This window comes from Pan paniscus, chromosome 2 (assembly GCF_029289425.2).
Source record: "Pan paniscus chromosome 2, NHGRI_mPanPan1-v2.0_pri, whole genome shotgun sequence".
NCBI classification, from domain to species: domain Eukaryota; kingdom Metazoa; phylum Chordata; class Mammalia; order Primates; family Hominidae; genus Pan; species Pan paniscus.
The window spans coordinates 138,977,963-139,004,254 of NC_085926.1; the positions used below are offsets into that span (position 1 = coordinate 138,977,963).

The window sequence follows — 26,292 nt, forward strand, 5'->3', positions numbered from 1 at the left end:
TCTCATCTCCAGTCGACTGTCATCGCACGGGAATGAAAACCCTGGGTTATGGAATCTTGTGACTTTTTCCAAGAGAGCCCAGAAATCTAGCTTGTGTGAACTGTTCCAATTTTTAAGGTTGACAGCTGCTGAAAACTCTATATGGGCAAACAAAATACCCTTGCAGGCTACAAACCAGCCCACACGCTGCTGGGGTTGACCCCTGACAACTCTATGGCTTCCTCTCATTTAATATACACAACCATCCGTCAAGATAAAAAGTGTAGGAATAAAGACGGTTATTGGTTTTGGGAGGGAGTCACTCAGGGAGACAGGGTGGCCTCTGGACAGAGGCATACGTGGCTGCCTGTCCTGAGTTGAATCCCAGCTGAGGGGCCAGGAGCCAGGCACTTGTGGGCTTGCACACTCCCCAACATCAGCCCACTAGCACCCATCCAGACTTCCTGCCACACCCCAATGAAGCTCTCAGAGGCGGCGCTGAAAGCTAGAATTTCCAGTTTATTCATTCTAAATAAGAGATGTAATTACCAGCCCCTGAGGCAGATCCTCCTTTTAGAAATAAGAGAACTTAAGAGCAGAGCTACAGAGAGCCAGAATCAGGGTTCCCCCCAGTTCTGATGGCCCTGAAGTCCACTCTTTTCCTATGTTCTCCCCTTTAGATGAGGGACTGAGAGTAACACTCCAGAAAAGAGTAACACTTCTCCAGAAAAGAAGTCAAGGACAAGATTTTACTCAAGCAAAATTTACATTTACTGGAGCACAGGAAGGGGACATTTGATGGTTTCCAAGGGTGGCAGGCTAATGGAAAAGTGGCTGCTGGTATGCTCAGCACTCTGGCATAATTGTCGACGTTCTTGCTCGTATTTTATTTCCATGGTTGTTGCCTACAATTGCCATTGAATGGCAAAATGTTGTTCCATTTTCTCTGTTTAATGGGTTAAATCTAGGAACTGATGATTATGTCCCTGAGAAGGGCTAATTTAGTCATCACAGTGCCTTGTGGAAAGTGTCTGGAGCCTTCTGAGACATAGTGACCAGGCAAATCCCAGTGGTGAGAAAACCAACAGAAACAACAAACAATCTTTATTTAATGGAATTGGAAAATTTATTTACTGGAATTAATCACTGGACTAGAAGAGCGGCCTTGGTGTACCAAGGCTCTGGAGTCTGATTTGACTTATTTCCAAGTGCTCAGTGGTTTTGTGTCTTTGGTGAGTCACTGTTACTCCTTAAGACTCACTTTATTCATCTGCAGAATGGGATAGTATCAGGTCCCCTTTTTGCTGCTGTAAGCTCTTGTGTGGTAGCATCAATAATATGGTAGCTGAGATTTAAGGCCTGACATTGACACCCAGTGGGAGCTACCAGAGCCAAGAGTTATACTCCTGTTGTAGGCTTCCTCTTGGCTATTAATTCACTTGGGCTTTATTGGTTGCCTGGTTTTCAGGTACAAAGCCAAGGTGCTAACAGGGTTGCAGCCTGTGGGGCCATGCATATTGGAATCAGGAGCAGGGACCTACCTCATGGAGATTGGGTGAGGAAAGGCAGTTATGTTTGGGGTATTTTAAGCTTGTGGGTCCTTCAGGTGGTTGAACAAGTTTGGTGGAACTAAAATGTGAAGTGTTCTAACCTCTTCCTTACTGGCAGTGATTTTTCAGGTTAGCTGAATCTGGAATACTGAATCTAGGAGGCAAGAGAGGCCAGATGTCATGGGATGCAAGCCTGGGGCATCTTCCATTCAGTGATAGGGTTGGCTTATCTGCTATGGCACTAGCCTGTTCTCTAGGTAGGGGTAGTGTTCTCTATCTCAGACAGGGGTGTGACTGCAGAAAAGGGAAGCTCAGCTTCTCTGGGCTTGAAAGGTCTATTCATGGCCAGCCTGGGACAATCTCTGACTCCAGAGTGGGCCATAGGAGAAGCTGCAGTGGAGTCTCACAGGGATAGTTGGGAAGGGACTGTGTGATGCCTATAGCCTGTGTCCTGGGCTGAAGTCCACCATGAATCCCTGGGTTTGGGACTAGTTTGGCTCTAGGGAGTCTCTGAGCAGGGAAGGTGACCCAAGGTGGATTCTGTGAATGGAAAGGATTCTGAGTTAATGTCGGTTGTGGACATGGTGGCAGGTCCCCAAACTCAGACTTGATTGGTGTGTGAGGGACCAGAGTCAAAGACATCCTTGGAAGCAAAAGGCAGGCCAACTCTCTGGGGTTGCTTCCCCACAGGATCATAGGAGGAGAGAACTCTGCCCAGGGCACCTCACAGAGCCGGGTCAGACCCTGGCCCCAGCACTCAACAAATGGCTGTTGGCGATTGCCTCCTCTTTCTGAACTTCAGTGTTCTCCTTTGAAAAAGGATAAGGATGATAAAGCTCACCGGCACAGAGCAGACACATAGCAATTGGTGCCCCTGCGTTGATTAACTAGGTGAACTGAGGCAAATTCTGGGGTTCACCTGTGGCTTAAAGCAAAATGGCCTTAATAGAGGCTTTTCCTCTAACATGATGAAAGTAAGGTAATGGATATCACTTTCTCAATTTTTGAATTTTTATTACGGTAAAAGCAAGACTTAGAAAGGGCTCACTACGTTTAACTCTGGAAGCATGTATTCATTGAGGGCACGAACTCCTGGAGGTGTGATTTCCTATTGCAAATGCATAACATTGTCAAACCTTCTGCAAGTGGAATTGTTTTGCTACACTGTGGAGTGAAATGGCTCAGCATCTCAAAGCTAACTACAAAGAGCTGCAGGACTCACAGGGGCCCTGCCATCTAAGTGAACTGAGAAGTATGGAGCCAAGGCCAGGCAAATGGAGAAGCTGTCCCAGGGGTTGTCCAGGGCACAAATAATAATAATAATAATAATAATAGCAACAATAGCGACAACTAATACTTATGTAGTGTTTAGTCTGAGTGGGTGAGGGGGGTGGTATTCCAAACACTTTACAATTTCTTTTTGTTGTTGTTGTTGTTGTTTTTTGTTTGTTCGTTTGTTTTTTAGAGACAGAATCTCACCCTGTCACCCAGGCTGGAGTGCGGTTGTGCAATCATAGCTCACTGTAACCTCTCACTCCTAGGCTCAAATGATCCTCCCCTCAGCCTCCTGAGTAGCTGGGGCTATGAGGATATGCCACCACTCCTGGCATATATATAAATATGAATGAAACCGGCTCAGGAGGTAATGGCTAATTTAAAAAAAAATTTTTTTTGTAGAGACAATGTCTCACTATGTTACCCAGGCTGGTCTTGAATTCCTGGCCTCAAGCAATCCTTCCACCTCTGCCTCCCAAAGCACTGGGATTACAGGCGTGAGACACGTCACCCGGCCATTTTGCAAATTTTAATTAATTTAATTTTTGTAATGACTCTTTGCACTAGTGCTATCTATATTATCATCTTCAGTGTATGATGAAGAAATTGAGGCACAGAGAGCTTGAGTAAGTTGCTGAAGGCGACACTACGAGTAACTGAGGGAGCCTGGATTCAAATGGAGGCAGACACGGGCACCTTGTGGAGACGTTTACCCTCAAGGCAGGGAGAGAATGCGCAGGAGCATCTGCTCCATCTGGCTGGTGACCGTGCAGCCCAGGGCCAGGTCCTTGCCTTCAGCAGTGAGTTTGGGCGAGTCCCTGAGATGCTGTCCCTGTCATTTTTCCTCCTCTGGCTGGCTTTACCTCCAGCCCTCAAAGCTCTTGGCTCAGCATGGAACTCTGCAGGGTGTTCTGAAATGCTAAGTTGTATAAAGGCATCCCCAGCAGTGGCCATGGATCAGGCATGCTTGATCACTAACAGGGGAATGTCACTGCAAATGTCTCGACTGCTGTGAGGTGTGGGCCCCTGGGGTGGGCCAGGCCTTTGGAATCTGCTCTGGGCTGCTTTCTGGAATTGCTCCGTGGCTCCCCAGCTCCTCTCTCCACATGCAGGCGGCAGGAGGGCTGACAGAACGGCTTTGTCTCACATCTCGGAGTTCTTGGGTGGTGAGTGGTGTGTGAGTGACACAGGAAGCAGAGGAGAGTCTCAGACAGAGACAAGGGGCCTTGGGGTCCCTGGCAGCTTTGATTTGGGGGCATTGATGACACTTTTGTTGGCTCCATCCATGTTCTGTGCCCTGGGCTTAGGGTTTTACTCATTTTTTTTTTTCTTTTCGTCGCAATAAGTCATGAGGCAATGTGACTGTTATTATCCCCATTTTATAGATGAGGAAACTGTCTTGGAAAGGTAACGAATTTGCCCAAGGCCACACAGCTAGCAAATGACACAGCTGTGCTTATACCCAGCTCTGCCTCCTATGCCTGGGCCAACCTGCCCAAGCCTGCCCACCGCTGAGCATGGCCTGACCCAACAGAACGGACGCCAGTGTCAGGGCTGACTTTCACAGGGTGGAGCGTGGAAATACAGGTATCTTGGGCCTAACTGGCTGAGAGGGCTTTCCCCCTGCACAGAGCCGAGGAAGCTGTATTTCCAGACGTCTTTCCTAGATGGTTTAATTGATCTGCCAACAAGTATTTATTGGCTCAATGGCTGAGCAGAGGAGGCTGGCAGCTAGCCAAGCCTTCTGGTATTGATTAAGGCCAGAGAGAGTTTGCTCTCACGATGACTACAAGGACACTGTCTCCTTGTCAGAGCTGCACTCAAGACCTTCTCGCTAGACTCCCGTGCATCTCCCGGGGTAGTGAGGTCCTCCCAGCCTCCAGGACATCTGGAGTTGGCCCCTCTGGGCCTGGTCGCCCCTTTGCCCCCATCCCTTATCAATCTGTCCTGACCCCAGCTCACCTCCAGGCCTCAGCCGAGGACTCTGGCTCTGCATGGGGAGTTTAGCGCTGACTTCTTCTGCATCTGCAGGGTTCACTCATTTTTCCACCCATAGGCCTTCTTTCCCCAAGTGGTTATGAAGTTCCTCAGGGCAGGGATGGAAACCCAGGAGGTATGCATGGTGAACTGGGAAGATTAGGGACGTCATATGTGTCTATTTACTTGATATCGCTTGGATATTTGTTTCCTCCAAATCTCGTGTTGAAATGAGATCCCCCATGTTGGAGGTGGGGGTTGGTGGGAGGTGATTAGGCCGTGGGGGCAGACCCATCATGAATGGCTTGGTGCCCTCCTCGTGGTAATGAGTGAGTTCTCACTATTAGTTCATGTGGGAGCTGGTTGTTTAAAAGAGCCTGGCATCTCTCTTACTGTCTCTCTTACCATGTGACACACCTACTTTCCCTTTGCCTTTCGTCATGAGTAAAAGCTTCCTGAGGCCCTCAGCAGAAGCCGTGCCATGTTTGTACAGCCTGCAGAGCCCTGAGCCAAATAAACCTTGTTTCTTTATAAATTACCCAGCCTCAGATATTTCTTTATAGCGACACAAAACAGACTAAAACATTACTCTTGAAAGGAAAGCTGTGCATGTGGCAACAGATTTAAATACTACCAAAGGGCGTATGGTGAAATAACCCCTCCTGTGTAGCTCAGCCCCCCCATCCCCTCCTGCTGGCAGCCACTATTAGCAGTTTCTTGTCTTTCCAGAGACATTTGTGACAGATAATTTTTAGATCATACTGAAAACATTCCTCTGTATCTTGTTTTCTCCCTTCAATGGACCTTGGCAGTTATCTACTATCAGTTAATGTAGAGCTGCTTCATTCTTTCTTAGCAGTCGCATGGGTCCATGATATGGTTGTGTTATAATCTACTTACTTAGATCCCCATATTTGGACATTTAGGCAGTTTCCAATCTTTGAGCATACATTTTGATCCCAATTGAAATTTCCTTTCTGCCCCCTCTAGCTAATTAACATCCCCAAGCCTCAGTTTTCCCATCTGTGCAGTGGGAATAATTATATGTACCTTTCAGAGTTGCTGTGAGTATTAGAAGTGATGCAGAAATGAAGCATGGCCCAGCATGAGGCTCACAGTAGGTTAATATTGATATGCGTTCCCTGAATTTCTGATTGCGGTGCTGAGCTCATCTTGCGCACCTGATGAAGGCTCGTGAATGACTTTGTTTCCAGTTTAAAATACAGTAGAATCACGTTAATTTTTTCTCTTTTTAAAATTTATTAATTTGATATTCAGGAGGCTTCAGACACATTGTTGGATTAAGATTATTTGAGGTGTCTCATTCAGCCAGTCCTTACATAGTGTGTAGTCAACATAAGACACCCAGCCCTTTACTTCACAGAATAGGCCCATAATGTGTGTGTTTTGCTTTTCTGTTATTGCTGCTGCTGCTAATGCTGAAAGTGGTGGCTCTTTGCTGTGGCAACTGCATCTTGGCCTTTTCAACCACCCTATAGCAGCCCTTGCAACAGAGTACATAGTCGGTGCTCAGTAAATGCATATTAATGTCCTGGCCTCCTACCAACTGAATAAGCTTTTCTTTCCTCTGCCACAGGGGGACTTGAGTCACAGTTGGCTGGAGCAGAGGGGCTGGCTATGAGCTGCCCCTGAGTGACCCTTTTCCCACATCTCATTGTGTCCTGTGTACAGCACATCTGTCCCTGCACACAGGCCAAGCAGAGGCTGCTTGATGGGTCAGGCATGTCAATGCAGGATCCTGACATTCAGAAACTGCCCCCTACCCTTTGTTTGAAAGGAACAGTCTCCCAGTTGAGAAAAGGCCTCGATCAGATGCTGTGGCCCTTCTTTGAAGGAGGTTTTCACATTAACATAGTCATAATTCGGTTCATGGAAGTCTGGCTTGCAGAAAGGTGGCTTTGAAATGCAGGTGACAGCATTTGAAATCAGGCTTAATCAGGACAAGCATCACCGTGGGCCACAGCATGGTCTTGTGGGAAGAGCAGGGTTCAGGGGTCTTCCAGCACTGGCTTGGCTTCAGTCCTGACTTGGTTTCTAATTAGCTGTGACCCTGAACAAGTCATTTCATGCCCAAGCCTTCATTTTCTCATCTGAAAAACAAACTTACTTTGCTACAAGGTATCAGGATCATGGATTAATATATAGAAAGTGACTGATCTAGTGCCTAGAACATAGCTACTGAAAAAGTGGTAGGTTTAAAAATGGCTAATTATGACTATTACTGCTCTCATAAATTGGTAAAATTACTGTTATTAAATATAGAAATAATTATGGTTATTAAATTTTGGTCCACACTGTGAAACTGAAGGATTTCACACGAGGGAATCTGTGATGGTTTGGATGGTCTTCGACTCATTTCTCTCTAAGATACATGATGGAAATGCCACCTGAGGTTCAGAGGCCATTGTGAGTTTGTTGCAAATGAGCTGGGAGTGTTTAGCCTTCCCTGTGAGCGGTTTCCGGCTGCATGTCTTATTCAAGTGTTTCTCTAAAAGGCTGCAGCTCCCCGTGGTGACTTGCCTGGTGGACATGCATTCACAAGGATACCCAAATGAGCAGCACCTTCACCAGCTGTGTGCAGGCAGACATTCAGCAGGGATGAGCTGCCGAGGTGGTGGCCCTGAGGGCCGGCGTCCACCTCTGCGAAAATAGTGACTTGGTCTAGTTGTGGGCTGGCCATTATTGGACCTTTGGGAAAAACGGAAGGGGAAGAGGTAAAGGGTCTCACCTTTTCAGGCCCTCGCAGAAGGGTGAAGGCAAAGGCCCCAGACACAGGGATAGAAGAGATGGTATCTGGCAGCCAATGCAAGACCCACATTTTACAGATGGGAGCTGACTGGACCAGAGAGCTGGGAGGCTTTGCCCAAGGTTACCTGCCAGGTAGTGGCAGAACCTGAACTAAAACCCAGGCCTCCAATCCCCCTTGAAAATGTTCCCCATCAGAAACAAGGGAGTGAGAATTCAATGCAGTTTCTGAGTCTGTATTGAAAAACACAGCTGTGGGAGGATGTAGGAGCTTAGGAGGAGAGTGATTAGGGCCAGGGGTGATGCTGATGGGTTGGAGGGACTTTCTGAGGGGAGGCCTTGGAGCTTGGGCAGAGTTTAGACCAGTGTCTCCCCACAACACACACAGATGAAGACCCTCCATGGCTTCTCAGTGCCGCCTGCATGTCAGAGACCCTGTCCTGGCCGCTGCTCAGACCATACAACCAGGGGGTTATCACAGTCACAGATACCCAGGTAAGAACTGGTCTGCCTGTTTAGTACCTGCGTGGCCTGGGCATAAGTTTCCTAACTTTGCAGTTCCTCGGTATCCTCACCTGTAAAGTGGATATAGTGATGGCACTTACCCCGTAGAGTTGTCAGCAACGCTTCTCAAACCTCAGTGTGCATTCAAGCCACCTGGTGACCTTGTTAAAATGCTGATTCTGACTTAGTAGGACTGGGACGGGCCCAAGATTCTGCATTTCTAACAAGCTCCTGGATGATGCTGATGAAGATGTAACACAGAGCAAGGGCCCCCAATCACAGCTTATCCCCATGCCCCACCATCCACCCATCTACCCGCCATGCTGAATGATCCTGCAGCCAAGCTAAAATGCATATTCCAGCCGGGCGTTGTGGCTCAGGCTTGTAATCCCAGCACTTCGGGAGGCCGAGGCAGGTGGATCACTTGAGGTCAGGAGTTCGAGACCACCCTGGCCAACACGACGAAACCCTGTCTCTACTAAAAATACAAAAAAAAAAAAAAAAAGCCAGGTATAGTACACATGCCTGTAATCCCAGCTACTCAGGAGGCTGAGGCACAAGAATGATTTGAACCCGAAGGTGGAGGTTGCAGTGAGCTGAGATCGAGCCACTGCACTCCACCCTGGGCAACAGAGTGAAACTGTGTCTCAAAAAAGTAAAAAATAAATAAGATAAAATAAAATGCGTATTCCTCTGTGCCTTGGTCTGTGTTGCCCTCTTTGTTGGAAATGGCCCACTTCCCTGATTCCAGCTCAGCCTGGGGTTGCCGAGCCTGGCTCTGCCCTCGTCTTTGCCACCTGGCTGACTCCAGGCCAGTCTCAGGCCTTGCTTGGCCCTGCTCCCGACAAGGCAGCTATGCCTTCTGCATTTCCTCCTTTTCACGTCCGGCCCCACTTCCCTTCCCAGCCAAGTGACTCCATTTATGTGCCCTGGAACCCAAATTCTTATAGTTGCCAATGCAGTGTACACGAGTAAATCCACACTCTTATCCATGAATGTTCCTGTGAGGATGACTTTGTTTGGCAAGGGATTACTGCAAATGGAAACAGCTCTTTGTTAAACAGTCATTGATTGAGCACTCACAAAAGGCCAGACACTGCCCAGCTCCACCGCCCTGCACAAAGGCTTGTCAGCACCCTATGCAGCATAGCTCATTTAATCCCCACGGGTGAGGAGAAGTGCTGGTATCACAGTCTGCACATGTGGAGATTAGGCCTGAGGGAGATGAAGAGCCAGCACTTGCTTGGGGGGTGTCTGTCCCGAACTTGAGTCCAGGCCTACTCCAGCACCCACACCTGTAACCTCTGTGCTACTCAGGGTCACGTTGAGTCTTCAGTGGTTTTGCAGGTGGTCCCAGGCCTTGGATTGACTGTGCTTAACAAGAGTTTACTGAAGCCAGCATTGGCAGCCCCCAGTACCACAGCACTTAGATACCCTTAAATACAGTACAGCAAACTGCATTCACTCTGAACTCTTCTGACTTGCTGATGATTCTGAGTGGGTGGTGCTGGGAAAGCATTGAATAGAGGAAGCAAATTTGCCGGGGCGGGGGATGGGGTTTAAGTGAGCGGGGAGAGCCAATGGCCTGCCGGGCTGGCGGCAGCCTTTATTTACAGGGTCGGGAGCCAGCTGATTTGCTTTGGTTAAAGCAAGGGGGCGGTTAGCGTGAGTTACGGCCTCGCCCAGACACTAATAAGGCTGCTTGTCTGAGGCCTTCCATAATTCAAGCAAAGGCTGTGCCGCTTAATGGCGCTTCTTCGTCAGATCTTCCAGGACTCGGTGCCTCCTTAATGAGTTATTTGCTTGGGATGAAATTAAGCCGAGACAGCGTGAGCTTGGAAAATACTGCCGTGCAGGCTCTCCCCGGTTCTTCATCCTTCTCAGCGGCTGCTTTCTATAAATAGAGCCGTGAGTTCTGCTTCGTGACCCGCCTGCTGGGAGCCCCAGTGGGCACCTGGTGTCTCCCATGCCTCCTGTCTCCCACGCCCATGATCTCACTGGTGAGCAGCAGGGGGCTGGAACTGCCAGCAAAGACCTTGTCATCCATCCCAGCTTTGAAGTCATTTAAGTAGATGCTTCTGAGTCGATCCAGGGAGCCACAGCTGACTTCCAGATCTTGTCCTCTTTGTTGTTGTTTCTCCCTCAAAATGCAATTCATGAGGAGGTCCCAGGGTGAGAGCGCGTTTGCTTCTGGCGTGTTCTGGGGTAGAGGACAGCTCTCTGCCTGATGTTTGAGCCTCACGAGGAGGAGCATGGGAGGTACCGTTCATCTCCTAAGGGTGAGGGGTCACCCTTCTGGAGTGAGGGGCCACGGGTCACAACTGAGGGCCACTCACAGTGCTGATGCAGAGGCCAGGCCAGGTGCCAAGAGTGGGAGTGGGCTGTTTAGTGAGGGCTCCTTTGGAAGCCCAGAACTCACAAGTTGCCTCAAGGAAGTGGTGAGCATAAGGCTGCATGTGGATTGTGGGAGGCGGCAGGTGGTCCAGGAATGAGAAACCGCTCAGGCACCCCATCACTGCATCAACTGCATGTCTGCCATGGTCTCCCCCCATCTCCTCTATCTTTTCTGTTCCCTCACAATTTGAGGTGCCCCTTGGCTTTGGCTCACTGTGGCCTTGGCAACTTTAATAATGTGCTAGCTGGCATGCTGTGTTCCCAGATCTTGGTTTAAAATCCTGTGAGTGTCTGATGGGCCCAGGGCTTCTCCTCAGGTGCAGGCAGAGGCTCCCACTAGCCCTCTGGTTGGGATGGGCCTAGCTGCTTGTTCCTCAGCTGTGGAAGAGCTTGGCCCTTAGCATACTTGCCTTGACCTCAGTATCCTTCAGGGCATGTGGAAGACACAGATCTCTGCTGTCTCTCACCTGCCGAATCAGAAACCCTTGCAGTGGGGCTTGGAACGTGTGTGTCACAAGCTTCCCAGTTGACTTGTGCCATCAGTCCCTGCACTGGCCAGAAGTCAGCTGCCTGGAATGCCTGGCTGGAAGGAGGGTGTGGGGAGTGCAAGGTCCTTAGGGGCAGGGTATGCTGGAGGGAGCCACAATGCTCCAGATTCCCAGGAACCGATTGGGGAGCTCAGTCTAGGGCAGAAGCAAGGATCAGGCTCCCAGTATTGGCTGGAACAAGCTTGGGGGACCTGAAGATCCTTTCCATCAACTCTGCCACAAAGGAAAGGTGTGTTTAGCAGAATTCAGGGGCTTTCCTCTCCAAAGGGACAATGTGTCCATGCAACCTAAGTACCAGTGGTAGATGCTCTGATTTGAAAAAGCAGCTTCATTTCACTGTTTCTTCCTGGTACCTCCTGAGGGGCCTCTGGGTTAAGCGCCAAGCACTCTGCCAAAAGCCAAGCACTCCGCTGCAGTTCCAGGAGGTACGGTGCTCTTGTGTGCACCACTTCTGCACCCTCAAGATTGTGTAGTACAGCCTCAAGTCCTCCCAGTCACTGCCCTTTTCCCGACAGCAGGGGCTGGGCTGTTCTATTTGTCCTGGCATGTAGTGGATTCTGTGTGTGTTTGTTGAATGAGCTGCTGCATCACTCAGAGGCCACACGGTAGGATGAAAAGCACATTTGGGGCCGGGCATGGTGACTCATGCCTGTAATCCCAGCACTTTGGGAGGCCGAGGTGGGCGGATCACAAGGTCAGGAGATTGAGACCATCCTGGCTAACATGGTGAAACCCCATCTCTACTAAAAATACACAAAAATAGCCGGGTGTGGTGGCAGGCACCTGTAGTCCCAGCTACTTGGGAGGCTGAGGCAGGAGGATGGCGTGAACCCGGCAGGTGGAGGTTGCAGTGAGCTGAGATCACACCACTGCACTCCAGCCTGAGCTCCAGACAGAGCAAGACTCCATCTCAAAAAAAAAAAAAAGAAAAGCACATTTGGTTGGCAGCAGAGGCCCAGGGAAAGAGTGCCCATTTCCCACAGCATCCCACAAAACAGAAAGAGTATAGACAAGCTTCTTACTGAAATTTTGGAGAAGGGAATCCTGAGAAATTTCCAGTTAGCTACCAATAGTAAATTGAAATTCATTGCACCCTGCCCATAGCTACTTAATTTGATATGAGTGTAAAGAAGCCATTGCTGTTTCCTCAATCACATGCAATCCTGCTAGGTCAATCGGCCAAGCAGCGTGGGGAGGGCAGTGACACCCAGTCATCTATCCCTGCACCAGTGTTTATGAAGGGCCTGTGGTGTGCTGACCCTTAGCCGGAAGCTGGGCAGCAGTGGTGGGCAAGGCAGGTCCAGTTTCCACTCTCATGGAGGAAACAGTAAACCAAGAATACATGCTTATGAAAATTCATAAATGCTTATGAAAATCCCGATATAGAACAAAGTTGGAGAATATGATAAGGGAGGGAGGTCAGCTGCTGCAGTGGCCCCCTTTGGGGGAGGGGCATTTAAGTGAGACCTAAATGATGAGGCGGAGGGAGCCATGTGAAGATCTAGGGGAAGAGCGAGTCAGTGGGGACCAACAGGCAAGCCCATGGCTGGCAGGGCTGGGGATCATGGAGGGCAGAGTGGGGGTGGTGAGGCTCAGGGGTCAGCAGCAGGGAGACACCAACGTGTCTTTCCATCTTTTAGACTTCAGTCATTCCACTATTTTTTTTTAAAAGTTATATACAATCTCATTTTTAAAAAGTAATTCTTACTACCAGTCTCTTTTCCACTGGGACAGGTCTCCCTGGTGCTAAAAAATGGCACGTTGTTGGAACTTTGGTCAGGGTGGCCTTTGATTGAGGTGGATATGGCCATTTGCATTTTACAGACAAGTTTATTGAGGCCCAGAAAGGTTGAGAGACTCGCCCAGGGTTGCACCATGAGTGGTAGAGCTGATTTGAACCTCCATCTTGTGCTTTTCCATCTTGCCATTGCTCCAGAAAACTGAATTCCAGGCTTTTTAAGAAAGCATAGAGTTCCCTGGGTCTACTAAGAACCATCTGGCAGTCCAGCCAAGAAAAGGGGCCTCTGTAAAGCAGTGAACTCAGCATGAGCTTCGGTAAGTCTCAACTCTGTCCTGTTCTTGGGCAGGGCATTTGTGTTTCAGTCTTCCCTACCTGGGGCAAGTGAGTGACCCAGGGCTTGGAGCCCACCCCGACCTCTGTAGCTGTGACATATGTCCCCCGCCTTGTCCATCATGCTGCAGCCTCTCCACATTCTTGGCTGGACCCTGGGAAGGGCAGCACCAGGGCAGGGCTCTGCTTGGGTAAGCTCTGGCTTCCCCTTTTGTCACCTGGGATGGTGGAGCTCAAGCTGGCCTGGGCCCTTGTCACCACCATGCTGGGCAAGCCACCCAGGAGAGAAGTGGTGAATTGTGGGCTTGTATTTCCTTTTTGGCTGACACAGGCAACCTCCCTTGGATATTTAAGGTGTTCTACCACAGTGGACTGTTCAGATATGTGAAAGTTAAAAAAGCATACTCAACCTGAACTGAGTTGTTGTACCCAGAGTCTGGTGTGGGATTATAAAAGGCAGGAGGCGGACAGGTCCTGGAAAGAGCACTTGTCTGGGAGCCAGGAAACCTGGCCCAGTGGGCTCCAGCTTGCCCACTTGCTCTGTGACCTCGGGGAAGTCAGCTCCTCTCTTTGTGCCTCAGTTTCTCCACTGCAAGGAGGGGATTGGATAAGATGACCTCAAGTGGTCTCCATCATTCTGCAGTCTCTGAGACGGAGGGACTGCGCATCTGGATTTTTTGGATGACAAACACTTTACACTGTGGTGCTACATCAGATCCACATCTGCCCTATCCAACGTGGGAACCACTAGCCCTAACCATATGTGGTCGTTTAATTAAAATCAAAAAGTTAAATGTTCAGTTACTTGGTTGTGCTAGCCGCATCCAAATGCTCCACAGACACGGCTCGTGGCTGCCCTATTGGATGAGCCCATGTAAACCATTCCGACCGCGGCTCAAAGTTCTACTGGATGGGGCTGCTTTAGAGCCACTGGAGAGGGCTGAGGAGCCCCAGAGAGAGAGCACAGGCCTCTGTTTCTGCCATGGGACTTCTTCTGGGCCAGTGGTCAGCGGAGTGGCTCCAGGGCCCAAGGAGTGAGTTCAAGTGGGGGTGGGTGTAGGAGAAAGATTTAGCCCAGATACCAGCCAATGAGTGTCAGGCTGCAGGACCAGAAAACCTTAGGAGAATGTCAAAGGTCTTTGGTGGTGGGGGGTAGCCACTGACAGGAGGTATGCCAGGAATGCTGAGGAGGGCCTGGGGGACAGCAGGGGCCAGGAGCTCTGCGGGGGGAGGGGCAGCTGTGCAGAACACAGCGGCAGTTCTGCAGCAGGCCTCTTGCTAGCTCTGTGTCCTTGGGGACGTCCCTGAGCCTGCTGAGCCTCCATTTCTTTCTGGGTGAAATGGGAAAAATAAGAAAGAGGGCTGTTATGGAGATGAAATAAAGCAAAACCTGTGAAAGCCCCTTGTAAATCACAAAGGCCTGGACGGCGTTAGGGGCTACTTCATATGGCACTATTATTTATCTCAGCTTGTAATCCTAGACTGTCCTCAGTTATGATTTTAAGGTTCTGGAGTGTCCATCCTGTCTTTCTGATGGGGCTGTAGACCATTTAGAGAAGGAGACCAGCCATGGCCCTCCTGTATCCCCAACAGCCATGAACAGCGCTGGTGGCCGCCGCATGGGGAGCACACGTCTTTCTCTTTTCCTCCTGACCTGGTGGCCTTTCACCAGGCCATATTCCTGCCCCAAGAGTTGTTGAACACATTCCTTGTCCCTGACACATATGTGCATCTGGCTGGGTCTGGTTGTCATTTGCTGAACCCATGGCCCATCGTGAGCCCCACCACATGAAAACAATTCGGGGGCAGAGGTCAAAGGCCAGAGCTGGGCTTTGCCAGGTCTCCCAGGGAGTGCGCCTGGCGGGAGGTAGCCCAGTGCCAGGCTGCATCAGGCGGCCCCTCCCCAGGCTGGGCCAGGCTCTCATCTGCATCCATGGTTCGGAGGTGGCATTTCTGGCTGACTTATTGATGATGGATTGTCTGCTACACTCTAGCCCTGGGTTGGTTCATTGCTCAGGTCTGGCTTTGGCTTTTCGTGAGGTCCACACCACAGACATGCAGAACACAGAGAGGAGTTTGAGCCCTGCCAGATAAACTTTTTCTGTCACAGAACTGCTGTGCTTTCCAGCAATATAGGCGGTGAAGAAAAGCCAAAGTAACCATTTGATGATTAGCTCCTTGCCCCAACCCAGGTGCTATCTATCTATCTATCTATCTATCTATCTATCTATCTATCCATCCATCCATCCATCTATCTATCTTTCCATTAAATCCTTTTAGCCCCATGTGTGGAGTGTTAATAATATCCCCATTTCACAGATGGGGAAACTGAGGCTGTGAAAGGCTGAAAGGTTTCAGGGCCAGAACTAGAATTTGGACTCTAGTCTGCCTGATTTCAGGCTCAAAGCCTCCCTTTCAGAATGTCCTGAGGGCTCCTTTCTTCCCCTGCTGTCTTCACTCTGACCATAATGAGCTGCACCAGGCTTTCTAAGTATCTGAAACGCTTTACGCCATCTCTGCTTTCTTTGGCCTCAGCGTGGTGATCTGGGCTTCCTCAGATTTGGGTTTAAGGCCAGGTTTTGCTGAGCTGTGTGACCTGTGTCCACCACAGACCCCCCCAGGTGCCCTCACTAGAGTGGGGGTGCCTGGCCGGCTTATTTGATGGAGGAGATAGAGGGCTAGAGTGCCACGTGCATGGCTTCTCCGGCTGGTTTGGAGGGCCCATGGGGACTGTGTACTGTGACTTTTCCAAGGAGACAATCACTGTTGTCCACACTGCCACCCCCCCCCCCCCATAGAGCCCTGGATGGTGCCCCTTATGGTCCCAGGGCGTGTCCAGCAGAAGATATGAGAAAGGCCCCTGCCCCACTTGGGGCTTAGCTCTGCCCCTTTCTCTGGGCAGGGCCAGGGAGGTGACCCTTTTGTGTGGCACCCAGCACCAGAGCCTGCTTCTCCACCTCCCCCAGCAGAGGAGTGCGACCTCCCAGCCCTCAGTGCAGCCTCCACATCCCCCAGCAGGCAAGTCTCTGCCTCCATGCTTCTGCTTGTGCTGTGCTCCCTGCCTGATGCTGGCCCACTTCTCTACCTGTCTAAAGCTATCCTTTCTGGAGGCTCCGAGCAATGCCACCTTGGTTTTTAAAGTCCTCTTGAACGACCTTAGTCCATATTGCCCACTCTGTTCTGTGCTGCTGGAGCACATTTGCGGTGGTGAAGGGGGTCTGTGGGGTCTTTATAAGGCATGGCCCCCTTCTTAGTGAGCAATCCTCACAAGCCTTTCTCTGAGACTCCTCGTTTGACTCTGGCCCCTGCTTACCTCCCTCCCCTCTGAACTCCAGAACCCTCTGGAGGCCCTGCAGGGTAGAGGGGAAAGACTCTGAAGTTGGGCAGAAAGCCTGGGCTTGCCTCACAGCTCTGCCACTGCAGGCTGTGGGACTCTGCTCTTTGGCGTCATCATCTGTAGAATGCGGCTAATAATGGCAGAGCGAGGTGGATGAGGCCGCACTGTGGGAAGCCCAGCGTCGCTGGGTAGAGCTCATGTGGATTTACTTCCTCTCCCAGAGAGTAACAGCATCTGATGCAGACCCAGGGAGACAGTAGGCACACGATAAATACTTCTTGACTTTTTTAATGCTTTCTTTTGTGATGTTTCTTTTCAAAGCAACCTAAGGCACTCTATGGCCTGGAGCAGAAGCATAGGGCTTGCTCAGCCTCTGAAGGGGCCTCTAACCGTCCCTTCCCTCCACCTCCCCCACACCCCTCTCCTGGCCTCTCCTTGCCCTCACCCTCATGCCGCCTGGGTGGCTGCACTGGCCTATAAATCAAACAGGTCCCTGGAGACCTTTGACCCAAACCAGATGGCTGTACTATGCCAGCACAGAGTAAGCTTAGCTTCCAACAATGCTTGGCCCTCCTCCCCCTGCCTGCCCTGGGGCTTGGAACTTTTTTAGGCAGCTGCCCTGTCAATCACAAACACTTGGTGATCCCAGCCCGGGCAGCAGCTGGAGGCTGTGACCTCTCCAAGACTTCAGGGATCATCTTGGAGATATTCCATTAAGCCATATAAAGATCTCTGGAGGGTCTGTTGTGTCTACTTGTTATGGCACAGGCATTAACCTGGACCAATAGACCAAGCTGGCATTCCCTGTGCCGCTGTCTCTCCCTCCTCCTCCTCCAAGAAGCTTTTCTGCACTACGGCAGCTGCTGGAGCTTCTATAGCTCAGAATGTCTGACCCCTCCAGATGCTCATTCATACCTTGTTCATTCTTTCTGCAAACATTTACTGTGCTTCATCTGCCTGGGCCCATGGGGAAGATCAGACACTGCCCTTGTGCCAGTAAGTCCGAAAGACAGCTATGGATACAGAATTGTAGGAATTGGTGATAGGGGTTGTAATTGAGCAGGAAGGCCAGGGCACTGTGGGAACTCAAGATGGATGCACTGCAGCGTCAGAATCCAGGACAGCTTTCCAGAGAGGAGCGCTTGAGCCGAGTCTTGCAGGATGGGTTGGCATTTGCCAAATAGATAGGGTGGCAGAAGGGTGCTTCAGATAGAAGGAACAGCATGTGGAAGGAAGGTACAGGCACAGGACGGGAACCAACTTGATGGATTCAGGGACCTGCAAGTTGGACAGCATGCTGGAAGTACACCTAGGGGAGAAAATGAGGAGTTGGAACTGTATCAGTGAGAATTAGATCTGCTTGTTTGCAACCAAAAATGCCTAATACTATGGGCTTAAACAAGAATTTCTCTCTCATGGGAGAGAAGTCTGGAAGCAGGCAGTGCAAGGATGTTGTGGGGCTCCATGATCACTGCCCCAGGCTCCTTCTGCCTGCTGCTCCACATTCCTACCTTGTGGCTTCCATTCCCATAGGTACCTCATTGTCCGGAATGGCTGCTAGAGCTTCAGCCATTGCACCCACATTCCAGGCAGCAGAATGGAAGAGCTAAAGGAGGGCACGTGACTCATCTTTTAAAAGATTTTTCTGAAATGCCTTACTATGCTTCTGTGCATAGCCCAATGGCCAGAACACTATCACATGACCACTTTTAGTGCAAGGAAGCTGAGAGATACAGTTCTGATCAGTAGGTGCTGCCTAGAGCACTGTTCTGCAAAGGATTCTGCAGCCCAATCTTACGTCTGTGGGAAAGAACACTGTGATCAATTAATGATGCCTCCCTTTGGTGTGGGTGTGGAGCCAATAGCATGTGTCTTGCTGGTCTTCTGCCAGAAGGTCCCCTCCCTAGGGATTCCCAAGGTTTGGTGCAGCTCCTGCAAACAGAGCTGGCACATGGCCAGCCATCCCCCAAAGCCCCAAAGCAGAGCGGAATTTAGGTGAAGGGTTTCTTGGTGCTCTGCAGTCTGATTTTATTTCTGATCTGCAGACTCCTTAAGGCATCCATTGCCCTTCAGCAGGGCTTGAGTCTGCAGAATGGTCTGTGTGGTTGGAGCACGAATTAGGAGGAAAGAAGGAAATACAATGTCACTAATGTAGCTGCAGCCTCATCCCCTGGTGAGAGGTTTTCCAAAATGCAATAATACAGAAAGAATTTAAGGGAAGTTCTGAGCCATTTTATTTTCACACCTGGAAATGCATTGTCTTTTGGTTTAATTTCACTCCTGCTGTGTGTCACAGCCCAGTTTCCTTAGCTGTGAAAGGGGGTAATACTACCTTCCTTGAAGGGTTTTTGAGAGGATCACATGAAATAAAAGAGGGCAAAGCAGGTGGGAGACACAGAGGGTAGCAATTAGGTGCAGAGCTTGTGTTCAAACTGCCTGGGTTCCAGTCTTAGCTTTCCTGCTTGCTTGCTGTGTGATCCTGCATCTGTTACTTAACCTCTCTGTGCTTCAGTTTCCTTGCCTGTAAAATGGAGATGATGATAATAGTGCCCACCTTATGGGGCTGTTTTGAGGCCGGTACATATGACATATACATAAACATCTTAAGACCTGGCACACAGTGTGGACGTGTAAGTGGTAATGGCTCTTTGGCCATGGTACAGTATTTGGATCCAACAGGTCTGGGATAAGATCCTGGGTAAATTACTCTTCTAAGCCCCAGTTTCTTTATTTGAAACAAGGATAATGTGACTTGCCTTGCAGAGTGAGGATTACTGACAGAATAACTGTAAAGTCCTGACACATAGGACATATGCAATAAGTTAGAACTATGGTGAAGATTATAAAATAATGATACCGTGTCCCAGGCTCTGTTATCGGCACTTTATATGTGTCACCTCTTTTATCTCATAAGAACACTCTAGAGGCAGGTGGTGTTAACATTCCTCTTGGGGAAACTGAGGCATAGAGGCTTGCCCAAGGTCACGTAGCTGGTAAGAAAGGAAGCTGAGAGTTGATCTCCTGGGTCAGCTGATCCAGAGCCTGTGCTATCCTGCTTGGGAACACTGATTCTGCAGAGGAGCAGGCCCTGCGTTTAAGAGCAGAGGGAAGGGGATAAAGGTGGCCCAGAGCTTCAGGGCCAGCTGCCTGGAAGATGACACGCGCACAGCACAGAGGACTAGGGCTTCTGAGCCTTCACAGCCAGATTTGCATGCAGGACCCCGACCCTTATTCAGGAGGATGAGCTCTCTGAGCCTATCTTGAAGGGGGCTGTCCTTCTGGGGCTGGCGTAGCAGGCAGTGTGCACAGTAGTATGGCTGCAGTAGGTTGACTGGCCAGAAGGAGACCTCTAGGAGGCCTGGAGCATGAGGCTGCAGAATTTAGACTGCCTGTAGGCAGTGGGAGCTGTGTGACAGTCTGGCGGAGCATGATGAAAGCCAGGTGTTAGGAGGATTCTCCTTTAGTGAAGTGGTAGGAAGCACCAGGGGGGCCTTGGACAGACAAAATTGAAGAAGGTGGAGGGAGGCAGGCCACATAGGGAGGTAACCCAGGAAGAGGGTCCCAGTATGGGGTAAAATGTCCAGCATGTGCTGGGGGAGCCCCCAGTTGTAGGGTCCCAATGACGTCAGGCACTGTGGCAGCTGCTTTACATCCATGATCTCATTTGATCCTTAAATAGTCCTGGGAAGTGTGTGTGATGTACCCATTTTCCAGATGAGCAAACAGCCTCGAAAGGTCAAGTGGTGGCTTGAGGTTGCAAGGCCAGGGAGTGGCAGAGCTGGACCAGGGCCCAGGGCTGCATACCAAGCCACAGAGTCCTGCATTCCCCACGTGCCCACCAAGGCAAATGCGGGCAGGGCAGAGGAGGAATGGGAGGGGATGATGGCAATTGTCTCTAGTCGCCTGTGAGGAGTTGCTGCCGGATGCGTTCTGGCCTTGTCTGTGGTAGGGGTGGGGAGTGGTGAGATGCTTCTGTACTTCACAACCTTAAATGATAGACTTTTCTTTAGGAAGCAAAAGTTTGGTTGGGCTCAGTGAGCAGGAAAATGGAAGTGACCCTTGAGCGGAGATTTAAAGCCCTGTTGGCCATTTAGGCAGCACCGTGTTTAACAGCTGAGACACAGCATCAGGGTGATAACTCCGCAGTGTGCTGTGGGGTGGGGAATGGCCCAGGGTGGTCTCTCTGCTCTCTGAGTTCCATCTGGTCCTGAAACTCCTTCCCCCAGGGCTCTCTTGGAAATGGACCCAGGAGCTGCCCACACCTTCCCCTGGACTGCAGAAGCTATTAGTGCTGGCTTCAAGGGAAGTTGTTGCCAGCGGTACACAGGGACACAGAAAAGGGCGCACAGTTAAATGTACTGCATACATCCATGCTACAAAAAATAATGCTGGAAGGTATATTCCAAACAGGCTATTGACGATTACTTCTAGGTGGCAGGATAAGACGTGAATTTTCCTGCCTCTTTGCACTTTTATGTACTTCCAAATCAACATATACAAAAGGATATAACTGTGAAAATTCTAAAGTGCCTCTATCCCCACTTCCTAGCAGACTCTTGGGGTGCCCCCACCACATCCTCTCAGCTCAACTGGTTAGGTACTGCTGTGGGCATCAGTCAGTTTTGCTTTCTCCTAAGCTGCAGGTAGCCACTCAGCCGGATGCAGGCAGCACCGGGATGTGCAGGGGAGTTAACACCCTTGGGGATACCCCTCAATGACTCGGAGACAGGAGTCCATGGTTAAGTGCCCCCAGCTCCCCAGCCTCCATGGAGACAGTTCTGAGGTCCATCCTACATAGATGCTCCGAGCATCCTAGTGAATGAGCCCAGGATGCCCACGGTAGTATGCAGCTCATTCACACATTCTCTCTAGTCTTCCTCCCTTCCCTGTCTCACTTTCTCCGTCTCTCATTTTCATCTCCTGAGATCCTCCCACAAAGCTATCTGCACCCACATCTTTGTCTCAGGAACCCAAACCAAGGCCCACTCTGACCAATTTCTCATAGAGCTCCACAGATATATTCTAGGCATGTATAAGCACATCTGTGTCCATATCCAAACACAGATATATACACTTTCTTTTTCACAGAGTATAAACGGGGCCACACTGAACTCACCAGTGTGCAACTCGCTTCCTTCATGATTGAATGAAACATTGCAGGAGGAATTTCAGGCCAAGGAGCCCTTCCTGGCAGCGTCAGTCCTGCTTAGGGGGTCATCCCCATCCTCCAAGTTTGGGACCAACCCAAGCCAGAGGCTACTGGTCCTTAAGGAAGGGGTGTGTGTGACAAGCTTTTGCTCTCTTCAGGTGGACGAGGGTCCAAACACTGGCTGACCTTTCCCCATCTGCACCGGGAGGCCAGACCAGGATGGGGATTTGCAGCCACAAAGATTGGCCAACATGGTTCCAGCCCATACGTCCAGCAGGAGTAGAACAGTGCAGTAAGGACCCCAGGTGCCCACAGACCTCAGAAAGGAGACACAGGACACAGAGGAGTCAGGGAGTGAAAGGACGGCTGTGCAGAGGAGGTGACACTCTGAGTCCTGAAATCTGGGTATTTGCCTAGTGGAGTAGAGCCTGGAGGAGAAGGAGGGGCCTAGCAGGAAGGCAAGGCAGGCCAGAGGCCAGCTTGAACAAAGGTGGAGGGAGGAGATGAGTGTGGGGCAGGTAAGACAGTGAGCAGAGGTGGTGTTTCCAACGTCTTGGCCTGTAGTTTTCCTGAATGGCAATGAAGCATTTTATCAGATTTTCGCAGCCAGGCCTGTGCCAGCAGCCTCAGGGTTGGGAACCAGATGAGATGATGGACACATTTGGACAGAACCTCTTACCTTGTTCTTTGGGGAAATTTGTCAAAAGCCAGTTATCTTTGCAAAACCAATTTTCAGGGATTTCACAGAAATCATTTCACAATTTTTGGGTGTTGACAGCTCTGCCATTAATCAGCTAGGGTGACCTTGGGAAAGTCACTCTAGGTCCTGCTTTAGAATTGCTTTTTTTGTTGTTTTGAAAGCAGCTGATAAAATCTTGCAGTGGGGTGGGGAGATCTAGGAACACTTGTCTTGGTTGGTGTTGGCCACTCCCTTCCTCCCCCGTCCCTTGTGTTTTTGCTCCTGCCTCCCTTACAGACTGCTTATAAATGAAGGGAAATGCTAAGCAGAACAGTTCTTTCTCATCCCCTCTTCTCTCCCTCTCTTCTCCTGCTTCCCAGTTTGGGAATGTATTAATATGTTGCTGTTAGCCCAGAATTTAAACTCCCAATTCTACCACCATGTGTCCATGAGAAAGTCCATTTTTAAATTAACTGAATCTGCACATATTAATTGAGTACCTACTATGTGCCAAGCACTATTCCAGGCACTGAGGACACAAAACAGCAGGGACAAAACAGACAAAAGTCTCTGTCCTCATGAAGCTTATATTTTAGTAGGTGGAGACAGAAAATCAGTCAATAAATGAACAGTAAAGTGTTAGCTAATGATAAGTGCTGTGGAGAAAAATAAAATAGGAAAGGAGCTGCTGGAGTGTGTTGGAGGAGGCTGGGGCTTGCAATTTTAAATAAGATGGTTGAGAAACTCATGGAGAAAGTGACATTTAAGCAAAAAAAACTTGAAAGAGGGGAGGGAGTGAGCTATGTGGGTATCTCTGGGGAGGGCTATTCAGGCAGCAGAAACAGCGTGTACAAAGGCCCTGTGGTACATGTGTTAGAACCCAAGAGCAAGGGAGAGAGGAGCAGGGCCTGAGACCAGAGAGAAACCGGGCACAGAGGTTAGCCGATCAAGGATGATGTTTGGCTTTTTCTCTGAGTGAGACGGGGAGTCACTACAGACTTTTGAGAAGAAGGGTGGCATGATTTGCCTAGTTTTTAAAGGGATCACTTTAACTGCAATCTTGAAAATAGACCGTAGAGGGGCCAGGGGAGAAGTAAGGAGGCCAGCTAGGAAGGAGGCTATTTCAATAAAGGTAAGAGATGCTGGTGGCTTGGATCGGGATGGCAGCAGTGAAGACGGTAAGAAGTAGTTGGATGCTGGATTTATTTTGAAAGTGAAGCCAACATAATTTGCTGTAAAGGATAAGAAAAGAGTCAAGGATAACTCCACGGTTTTAGGCCCAAGTGACTGGAAGGATGGAGGGGCCATTCACCAAGATGGGGAAGACTGTGGGTTGGGGAGTGGCCAGCAGGGGCTCAGATTTGGACATGCTATGGTTGAGATGCCCATCGGACATCCATGAGGAGGTTCTGTGTGGACAGAGGTCAAGCATACAGATTTTTAAAATAGCCATGATGTAGCATGAAATCCCCTGGCGAAGGAGGGTGGCTACTGAAGGGAAGAGGTCCCAGCACCAAGCCCTTGGGCACTGTAATGCTTAGAAACCAAGGCTCAGTTTCTGCTTCTGTAAAATAGGGATAAAAGCCATAACCACCTCGTGAGCATTGTCATGGAGATTAGTGAGACAGTCCATGTAATAAAGTGCATACAGTAAGAGTACCAAAAACCATGAGTTTCTATTAATGACAGAAATTATTGTTTCAACAAGCATGATGCTGTCTACTTATAAGTGCTTTTCAACTTTTGAATCTGTTTTCTATTATTTTTGACCATCAAAACTGTCCTGAGCAATAAGGCAGGACATAATCCTTCCCATCTGACAAGTGAGAACCCTGAGTTCAGAGAGTGTAAGGGAAGTGCCCAGATCTCCACCACATGTTGGTGACAGAGCCAGGGCTGTCATGGAAACCCCAGACTCCTGCTCCTCTGATCTCTCTGCCACAGCCTGTAAATGCTGACAAATGACTTAATTAAAGTAGTGCAGGTGCTGTTTGCCAGCAATAATGTGGATGCTGACTTCGCTCAGGACAGCCCAATGGCACTGCCCACTACAGGTGGTACCAGGGGCCCAGGTTCATGCTACAAATGGCCAGGGAACACAGGCTGCAACCTACAGAGGTGGTGACAGGGCAGAGAGACTTCCTTTTGTCAGACAGTTTCCTTTTGGAAGGCAGATGAGCAGGTAGAGCTCATTCCCTACCAGCTCCCTTCAGCAAAGCCTGTGTCTCTGGAGCCTGCTCAGCCCAGATGCTGCTTTTCTCAGTAGTCAGTGTAACATGGAACACAGCAGGGAGCAAACTCTGGAGGAAGCTATGAACCCAGAGCTGGCAGCATGGGGACAGGCGAGGTCTGGGTTTGTGGGAAGCAGAATGTCAGTTTTGAATCAGACGGAGCTAGGTTCAAATCTCAGCTTCCTTTATCCTGAGCTGGGAGACCTGGTGCAAGTCATTTCACCCCTCTGAGCTTTGGCTTTCTCTTCTGCAAGATGGGAGGGTAACCCTTGCTTCTCAGCATTGTTTAAGGATTAGAAATAACAATGTAGAGTGAGGGGCACAAACAAGGCCTGCTAAATAGTAGATATTATTATTAGCATTAGCATTAGCATATTAGCAAAAGACTTCCAGGGTGAAATTAAACTACATTCAACCAAAGCCCTTCTCCTTCACTAACCATATCTACCAGTCTCGAGTATCAACAAATGATCAGTCAAGAAGCATTCATTAGAGCCGACTACACATAAGGCTTTGTTGTTGATACAACTAATATCTCCATGTGCCCCTGTGCACCAGGAGTGGGCCTTGAGGCTGGGATGGAACTGGACTCTGCCAGAATAACTCTGGGCAGCTGGGGCCTGCTCAGGCAGCTACCACCTTTGCCCAGACACCCCTTCCTGTACTGCCCTACCAGCTGGCCCTTTAGAGGCTTGACTGGCATGGGGGCTCAGGCTCTTGCTGTGGGGTTTACTGCTGCTGAGGCCGGGTGAGCAGCCTGGGCACTGTCCCAAGGCAGGGAACGAGGAGGCAACATTCTCTGCACAGGAAGGGAACCTTCCTATATGGCAGTGCACACTCACTCTCTTGTCAACTTCCTCACACCTGTGCTGCTGCAAGGAGGGACTGCTCTCCCATTTTACGAGGCTCAGAGGGGTGAAGTGACATGCCCAAGACCACGCAGCTGTTTCCAGGCTAGTCCGATGCTTGGGCTCTGCTCTTTTTCTTCTGCCTGCTTTCTCCCTCCCCAGGCCTTGCTCAGAGGAGGCTGTAGTCACACCATGGTTGCTGGCCTGCAGTACAGGCTTCAGGGTGGCTCTGGGAAGGGAGTGGCAGTGGGGCTGAGACCGCATGACAGGAAAAGGTGTCAGGAGCCCTATACCTGGATGGGATGGGAAGAGGTGGTGGAAGATGGGGCAGCTGCAGGGATGTGGGAACATTTGCAGAGGGAGTGCAGGGAGACGAAATGGTTCTCTTTCATAAGAGAGTCTGTAGAGAAAAAAATCAAAGCTTCTTGGAACTTAAACCTAAAAATGCCAGCTGAATATGATGACAACAACAATAATAAAATATCTAGTAATGCCATACATTGCAGTAAGCACTTTTCATATTGTCAATCTTCCCAGCAAATCTGCAGAGTAGGCCTTAGTTTCTTTTGCACTTGATGGCTCAGAGGGGTCACATAACTTTCCCAAGGTCACCCAACTAATAAGTGACAGAGCCAGGATCCAAACCTGGGTCTGTCTCATTCCAAAACCTTACTCATTCTGCCATACCGAGGTGTAATGCATCACAGTGTTTGAGCTTAGGTGACGTAGAGGAGGCCCAGAGAGGTTAAGCTGGGCTTGAGACCCATGGTGGATTAGTCACAGCCAGTGAAGCTTCCGGTTCTCCAGAGCCACCTTCCCACCCTGCAGCGCTGGAGAAGGGCCATGCCGGCTGCCAAGGCTCAGCTGTGCTTCTCTCCCATCATCCCACATGCATATTAATCACACACATAGACTCTAATGAGCAGTTCAACCTCTGCAGCAGGCTTAGACCAGAAGCCAGGGGTCCTCACCAGCTGGGCATGA

At 49.8% G+C, this 26,292-nt stretch overlaps 1 protein-coding gene across 1 annotated transcript in view; it reads left to right on the forward strand.

Moving 5' to 3' along the window:
- The window catches only part of SPSB4 (splA/ryanodine receptor domain and SOCS box containing 4), a 96,613-nt gene that overhangs the window by 16,057 nt on the left and 54,264 nt on the right, over window positions 1-26,292 (forward strand). The window lies entirely within an intron of this gene.